The sequence below is a fragment of the Choloepus didactylus genome, chromosome X (genome assembly GCF_015220235.1).
Source record: "Choloepus didactylus isolate mChoDid1 chromosome X, mChoDid1.pri, whole genome shotgun sequence".
In the NCBI taxonomy this organism is placed as follows: domain Eukaryota; kingdom Metazoa; phylum Chordata; class Mammalia; order Pilosa; family Megalonychidae; genus Choloepus; species Choloepus didactylus.
Genome location: NC_051334.1, coordinates 86,604,293 through 86,612,060, shown reverse-complemented (window position 1 = coordinate 86,612,060; position 7,768 = coordinate 86,604,293). Strand labels below are relative to the sequence as shown.

The 7,768-nt window shown below is 39.2% G+C and overlaps 1 pseudogene; it reads left to right on the top strand.

Moving 5' to 3' along the window:
- Positions 1-7,033: 7,033 nt before the first annotated feature.
- On the top strand, positions 7,034-7,492 carry LOC119523490 (annotated as a pseudogene).
- Positions 7,493-7,768: the final 276 nt, after the last annotated feature.

The window sequence follows — 7,768 nt, the reverse complement described above, 5'->3', positions numbered from 1 at the left end:
TGCCCCAGACAACCCAGTGTGACGGAAGTGCTTCAAATAACAGGCACACACCACAAAACTGGGCGTGGACATTAGCATTCCCTGCAACCTCAGCTGAATGTCCCAGAACTGGGAAGGTGGAGCAGTGTGAATTAACAAACCCACATTCAGCCAAAATTTGAGCAGACTGGGAGCCTCCCTACACAGCCCAGCATCCCAGAACTGCCCTGGGGGGACGGCACTCACCTGTGACATAGCACAGTCATCCCTCAACAGAGGACCCGGGGTGCACAGCCTGGAAGAGGGGCCCACTTGCAAGTCTCAGGAGCCATACGCCAATACCAAAGACTTGTGGGTCAGTGGCAGAGACAAACTGTGGCAGGACTGAACTGAAGGATTAGACTATTGCAGCAGCTTTAAAACTCTAGGATCATCAGGGAGATTTGATTGTTAGGGCCAACCCCCCTCCCCGACTGCCCAGAAACACGCCCCACATACAGGGCAGGCAACACCAACTACACACGCAAGCTTGGTACACCAATTGGGCCCCACAAGACTCACTCCCCCACTCACCAAAAAGGCTAAGCAGGGGAGAACTGGCTTGTGGAGAACAGGTGGCTCGTGGACGCCACCTGCTGGTTAGTTAGAGAAAGTGTACTCCACGAAGCTGTAGATCTGATAAATTAGAGATAAGGACTTCAATTGGTCTACAAACCCTAAAAGAACCCTATCAAGTTCAGCAAATGCCACGAGGCCAAAAACAACAGAAAATTATAAAGCATATGAAAAAACCAGACGATATGGATAACCCAAGCCCAAGCACCCAAATCAAAAGACCAGAAGAGACACAGCACCTAGAGCAGCTACTCAAAGAACTAAAGATGAACAACGAGACCATAGTACGGGATATGAAGGAAATCAAGAAGACCCTAGAAGAGCATAAAGAAGACATTGCAAGACTAAATAAAAAAATGGATGATCTTATGGAAATTAAAGAAACTGTTGACCAAATTAAAAAGATTCTGGACACTCATAGTACAAGACTAGAGGAAGTTGAACAACGAATCAGTGACCTGGAAGATGACAGAATGGAAAATGAAAGCATAAAAGAAAGAATGGGGAAAAAAATTGAAAAAATCGAAATGGACCTCAGGGATATGATAGATAATATGAAACGTCCGAATATAAGACTCATTGGTGTCCCAGAAGGGGAAGAAAAGGGTAAAGGTCTAGGAAGAGTATTCAAAGAAATTGTTGGGGAAAACTTCCCAAATCTTCTAAACAACATAAATACACAAATCATAAATGCTCAGCGAACTCCAAATAGAATAAATCCAAAAAAACCCACTCCGAGACATATACTGATCACACTGTCAAACATAGAAGAGAAGGAGCAAGTTCTGAAAGCAGCAAGAGAAAAGCAATTCACCACATACAAAGGAAACAGCATAAGACTAAGTAGTGACTACTCAGCAGCCACCATGGAGGCGAGAAGGCAGTGGCACGATATATTTAAAATTCTGAGTGAGAGGAATTTCCAGCCAAGAATACTTTATCCAGCAAAGCTCTCCTTCAAATTTGAGGGAGAGTTTAAATTGTTCACAGACAAAGAAATGCTGAGAGAATTTGCTAACAAGAGACCTGCCCTACTGGAGATACTAAAGGGAGCCCTACAGACAGAGAAACAAAGACAGGACAGAGAGACTTGGAGAAAGGTTCAGTACTAAAGAGATTCGGTATGGGTACAATAAAGGATATTAATAGAGAGAGGGAAAAATATGGCAAACATAAACCAAAGGATAAGATGGCCGATTCAAGAAATGCCTTCACGGTTTTAACGTTGAATGTAAATGGATTAAAATCCCCAATTAAAAGGTATAGATTCGCAGAATGGATCAAAAAAAATGAACCATCAATATGTTGCATACAAGAGACTCATCTTAGACACAGGGACACAAAGAAACTGAAAGTGAAAGGATGGAAAAAAATATTTCATGCAAGCTACAGCCAAAAGAAAGCAGGTGTAGCAATATTAATCTCAGATAAAATAGACTTCAAATGCAGGGATGTTTTGAGAGACAAAGAAGGCCACTACATACTAATAAAAGGGGCAATTCAGCAAGAAGAAATAACAATCGTAAATGTCTATGCACCCAATCAAGGTGCCACAAAATACATGAGAGAAACACTGGCAAAACTAAAGGAAGCAATTGATGTTTCCACAATAATTGTGGGAGACTTCAACACATCACTCTCTCCTATAGATAGATCAACCAGACAGAAGACCAATAAGGAAATTGAAAACCTAAACAATCTGATAAATGAATTAGATTTAACAGACATATACAGGACATTACATCCCAAATCACCAGGATACACATACTTTTCTAGTGCTCACGGAACATTCTCCAGAATAGATCATATGCTGGGACATAAAAAAAGCCTCAATAAATTTAAAAAGATTGAAATTATTCAAAGCACATTCTCTGACCAGAATGGAATACAAGTAGAAGTCAATAACCATCAGAGACTTAGAAAATTCACAAATACCTGGAGGTTAAACAACACACTCCTAAACAATCAGTGGGTTAAAGAAGAAATAGCAAGAGAAATTGCTAAATATATAGAGACGAATGAAAATGAGAACACAACATACCAAAACCTATGGGATGCAGCAAAAGCAGTGCTAAGGGGGAAATTTATAGCACTAAACGCATATATTAAAAAGGAAGAAAGAGCCAAAATCAAAGAACTAATGGATCAACTGAAGAAGCTAGAAAATGAACAGCAAACCAATCCTAAACCAAGTACAAGGAAAGAAATAACAAGGATTAAAGCAGAAATAAATGACATAGAGAACAAAAAAACAATAGAGAGGATAAATATCACCAAAAGTTGGTTCTTTGAGAAGATCAACAAGATTGACAAGCCCCTAGCTAGACTGACAAAATCAAAAAGAGAGAAGACCCATATAAACAAAATAATGAATGAAAAAGGTGACATAACTGCAGATCCTGAAGAAATTAAAAAAATTATAAGAGGATATTATGAACAACTGTATGGCAACAAACTGGATAATGAAGAAGAAATGGACAATTTCCTGGAAACATAGGAACAACCTAGACTGACCAGAGAAGAAATAGAAGACCTCAATCAACCCATCACAAGCAAAGAGATCCAATCAGTCATCAAAAATCTTCCCACAAATAAATGCCCAGGGCCAGATGGCTTCACAGGGGAATTCTACCAAACTTTCCAGAAAGAACTGACACCAATCTTACTCAAACTCTTTCAAAACATTGAAAAAAATGGAACACTACCTAACTCATTTTATGAAGCTAACATCAATCTAATACCAAAACCAGGCAAAGATGCTACAAAAAAGGAAAACTACAGGCCAATCTCCCTAATGAATATATATGCAAAAATCCTCAACAAAATACTTGCAAATCGAATCCAAAGACACATTAAAAAAATCATACACCACGACCAAGTGGAGTTCATTCCAGGCATGCAAGGATGGTTCAACATAAGAAAAACAATCAATGTATTACAACACATTAAAAACTCGAAAGGGAAAAATCAATTGATCATCTCAATAGATGCTGAAAAAGCATTTGACAAAATCCAACATCCCTTTTTGATAAAAACACTTCAAAAGGTAGGAATTGAAGGAAACTTCCTCAACATGATAAAGAGCATATATGAAAAACCCACAGCCAGCATAGTACTCAATGGTGAGAGACTGAAAGCCTTCCCTCTAAAATCAGGAACAAGACAAGGATGCCCGCTGTCACCACTGTTATTCAACATTGTGCTGGAAGTGCTAGCCAGGGCAATACGGCAAGACAAAGAAATAAAAGGCATCCAAATTGGAAAAGAAGAAGTAAAACTGTCATTGTTTGCAGATGATATGATCTTATATCTAGAAAACCCTGAGAAATCAACGATACACCTACTAGAGCTAATAAACAAATTTAGCAAATTAGCGGGATACAAGATTAATGCACATAAGTCAGTAATGTTTCTATATGCTAGAAATGAACAAACTGAAGAGACACTCAAGAAAAAGATACCATTTTCAATAGCAACTAAAAAAATCAAGTACCTAGGAATAAACTTAACCAAAGATGTAAAAGACCTATACAAAGAAAACTACATAACTCTACTAAAAGAAATAGAAGGGGACCTTAAAAGATGGAAAAATATTCCATGTTCATGGATAGGAAGGCTAAATGTCATTAAGATGTCAATTCTACCCAAACTCATCTACAGATTCAATGCAATCCCAATCAAAATTCCAACAACCTACTTTGCAGACTTGGAAAAGCTAGTTATCAAATTTATTTGGAAAGGGAAGATGCCTCGAATTGCTAAAGACACTCTAAAAAAGAAAAACGAAGTGGGAGGACTTACACTCCCTGACTTTGAAGCTTATTATAAAGCCACAGTTGCCAAAACAGCATGGTACTGGCACAAAGATAGACATATAGATCAATGGAATCGAATTGAGAATTCAGAGATAGACCCTCAGATCTATGGCCGACTCATCTTTGATAAGGCCCCCAAAGTCACCGAACTGAGCCATAACGGTCTTTTCAACAAATGGGGCTGGGAGAGTTGGATATCCATATCCAAAAGAATGAAAGAGGACCCCTACCTCACCCCCTACACAAAAATTAACTCAAAATGGACCAAAGATCTCAATATAAAAGAAAGTACCATAAAACTCCTAGAAGATAATGTAGGAAAACATCTTCAAGACCTTGTATTAGGAGGCCACTTCCTAGACTTTATACCCAAAGCACAAGCAACAAAAGAGAAAATAGATAAATGGGATCTCCTCAAGCTTAGAAGTTTCTGCACCTCAAAGGAATTTCTCAAAAAGGTAAAGAGGCAGCCAACTCAATGGGAAAAAATTTTTGGAAACCATGTATCTGACAAAAGACTGATATCTTGCATATACAAAGAAATCCTACAACTCAATGACAATAGTACAGACAGCCCAATTATAAAATGGACAAAAGATATGAAAAGACAGTTCTCTGAAGAGGAAATACAAATGGCCAAGAAACACATGAAAAAATGTTCAGCTTCACTAGCTATTAGAGAGATGCAAATTAAGACCACAATGAGATACCATCTAACACCGGTTAGAATGGCTGCCATTAAACAAACAGGAAACTACAAATGCTGGAGGGGATGTGGAGAAATTGGAACTCTTATTCATTGTTGGTGGGACTGTATAATGGTTCAGCCACTCTGGAAGTCAGTCTGGCAGTTCCTTAGAAAACTAGATATAGAGCTACCATTCGATCCAGCGATTGCACTTCTCGGTATATACCCGGAAGATCGGAAAGCAGTGACACGAACAGATATCTGCACGCCAATGTTCATAGCAGCATTATTCACAATTGCCAAGAGATGGAAACAACCCAAATGTCCTTCAACAGATGAGTGGATAAATAAAATGTGGTATATACACACTATGGAATACTACGCGGCAGTAAGAAGGAACGATCTGGTGAAACATATGACAACATGGATGAACCTTGAAGACATAATGCTGAGCGAAATAAGCCAGGCACAAAAAGAGAAATATTATATGCTACCACTAATGTGAACTTTGAAAAATGTAAAACAAATGGTTTACAATGTAGAATGTAGGGGAACTAGCAGTAGAGAGCAATTAAGGAATGGGGAACAATAATCCAAGAAGAACAGATAAGCTATTTAACGTTCTGGGGATGCCCAGAAATGACTATGGTCTGTTAATTTCTGATGGATGTAGTAGGAACAAGTTCACTGAAATGTTGCTATATTATATAACTTTCTTGGGGTAAAGTAGGAACATGTTGGAAGTTAAGCAGTTATCTTAGGTTAGTTGTCTTTTTCTTACTCCCTTGTTATGGTCTCTTTGAAATGTTCTTTTATTGTATGTTTGTTTTCTTTTTAACTTTTTTTTTCATACAGTTGATTTAAAAAAGAAGGGAAAGTTAAAAAAAAGAAAAAAGAAAAAAGACAAACAAGGGAAAAAAAAAAAAGATGTAGTGCCCCCTTGAGGAGCCTGTGGAGAATGCAGGGGTATTCGCCTACCCCACCTCCATGGTTGCTAACATGACCACAGACATAGGGGACTGGTGGTTTGATGGGTTGAGCCCTCTACCATAAGTTTTACCCTTGGGAAGACGGTTGCTGCAAAGGAGAGGCTAGGCCTCCCTGTATTTGTGCCTAAGAGTCTCCTCCTGAATGCCTCTTTGTTGCTCAGATGTGGCCCTCTCTCTCTGGCTAAGCCAACTTGAAAGGTGAAATCACTGCCCTCCCCCCTACGTGGGATCAGACACCCAGGGAAGTGAATCTCCCTGGCAACGTGGAATATGACTCCCGGGGAGGAATGTAGACCCGGCATCGTGGGATGGAGAACATCTTCTTGACCAAAAGGGGGATGTGAAAGGAAATGAAATAAGCTTCAGTGGCAGAGAGATTCCAAAACGATCCGAGAGATCACTCTGGTGGGCACTCTTACGCACACTTTAGACAACCTTTTTTAGGTTCTAAAGAATTGGGGTAGCTGGTGGTGGATACCTGAAACTATCAAACTACAACCCAGAACCCATGAATCTCGAAGACAGTTGTATAAAAATGTAGCTTATGAGGGGTGACAATGGGATTGGGAATGCCATAAGGACCAAACTCCACTTTGTCTAGTTTATGGATGGATGTGTAGAAAAGTAGGGGAAGGAAACAAACAGACAAAGGTACCCAGTGTTCTTTTTTACTTCAATTGCTCTTTTTCACTCTAATTATTATTCTTGTTATTTTTGTGTGTGTGCTAATGAAGGTGTCAGGGATTGATTTAGGTGATGAATGTACAACTATGTAATGGTACTGTAAACAATCGAAAGTACAATTTGTTTTGTATGACTGCGTGGTATGTGAATATATCTCAATAAAATGATGATTAAAAAAAAAAAAAAAAAAAAAAAAAAGATCATGATGGTGAGGTGAGTGGAGCCAGAGACAAAACCAGAGGCCAAACTCGGGATCTGACAAGATGGCTGGGATGCCCTGCAGGATTATCAAGGAAACCCAGCATTTGTTGGCAGAACCAGTTCCCGGTATTAAAGCAGAATCAGATGAAAGCAATGCCCATTATTTTCATGTGGTCGTTGCTGGCCCCCAGGATTCCCCCTTTGAGGGAGGGACTTTTAAACTTGAACTACTCCTTCCAGAAGAATACCCAATGGCAGCCCCTAATGTATGATTCATGACCAAAATATATCACCCTAATGTAGACAAGTTGGGAAGAATATTTTTAGATATTTTGAAAGATAAGTGGTCCCCAGCACTGCAGATCCACACAGTTCTGCTATCGATCCAGGCTTTGTTAAGTGCTCCCAATCCAGATGATCCATTAGCAAATGATGTAGCAGAGCAGTGGAAGACCAATGAAGCCCAAGCCATAGAAACAGCTAGAGCATGGACTAGGCTATATGCCATGAATAATATTTAAATTGATCTGATCATCAAGTGTGCATCACTTCTCCTGTTCTCAAGACTTCTTCCTTTTTTGTTTGCATTTAATGGACACAGTCTTAGAAACATTACAGGATAAAAGCTCAGACATCTTCAGTCCTTTGGTGATTAAATGCACTTTAGCAAATCTATGTCCTGTCCTGATTCACTCTTGTAAAGCATGAGCAGAGGCTAGAAGTATCATCTGGATTGTTGCAAAATGTTTAAAAGTAGTGGCCCCTCTCCTGCTTTTATTCATATTCCCTATCATGGT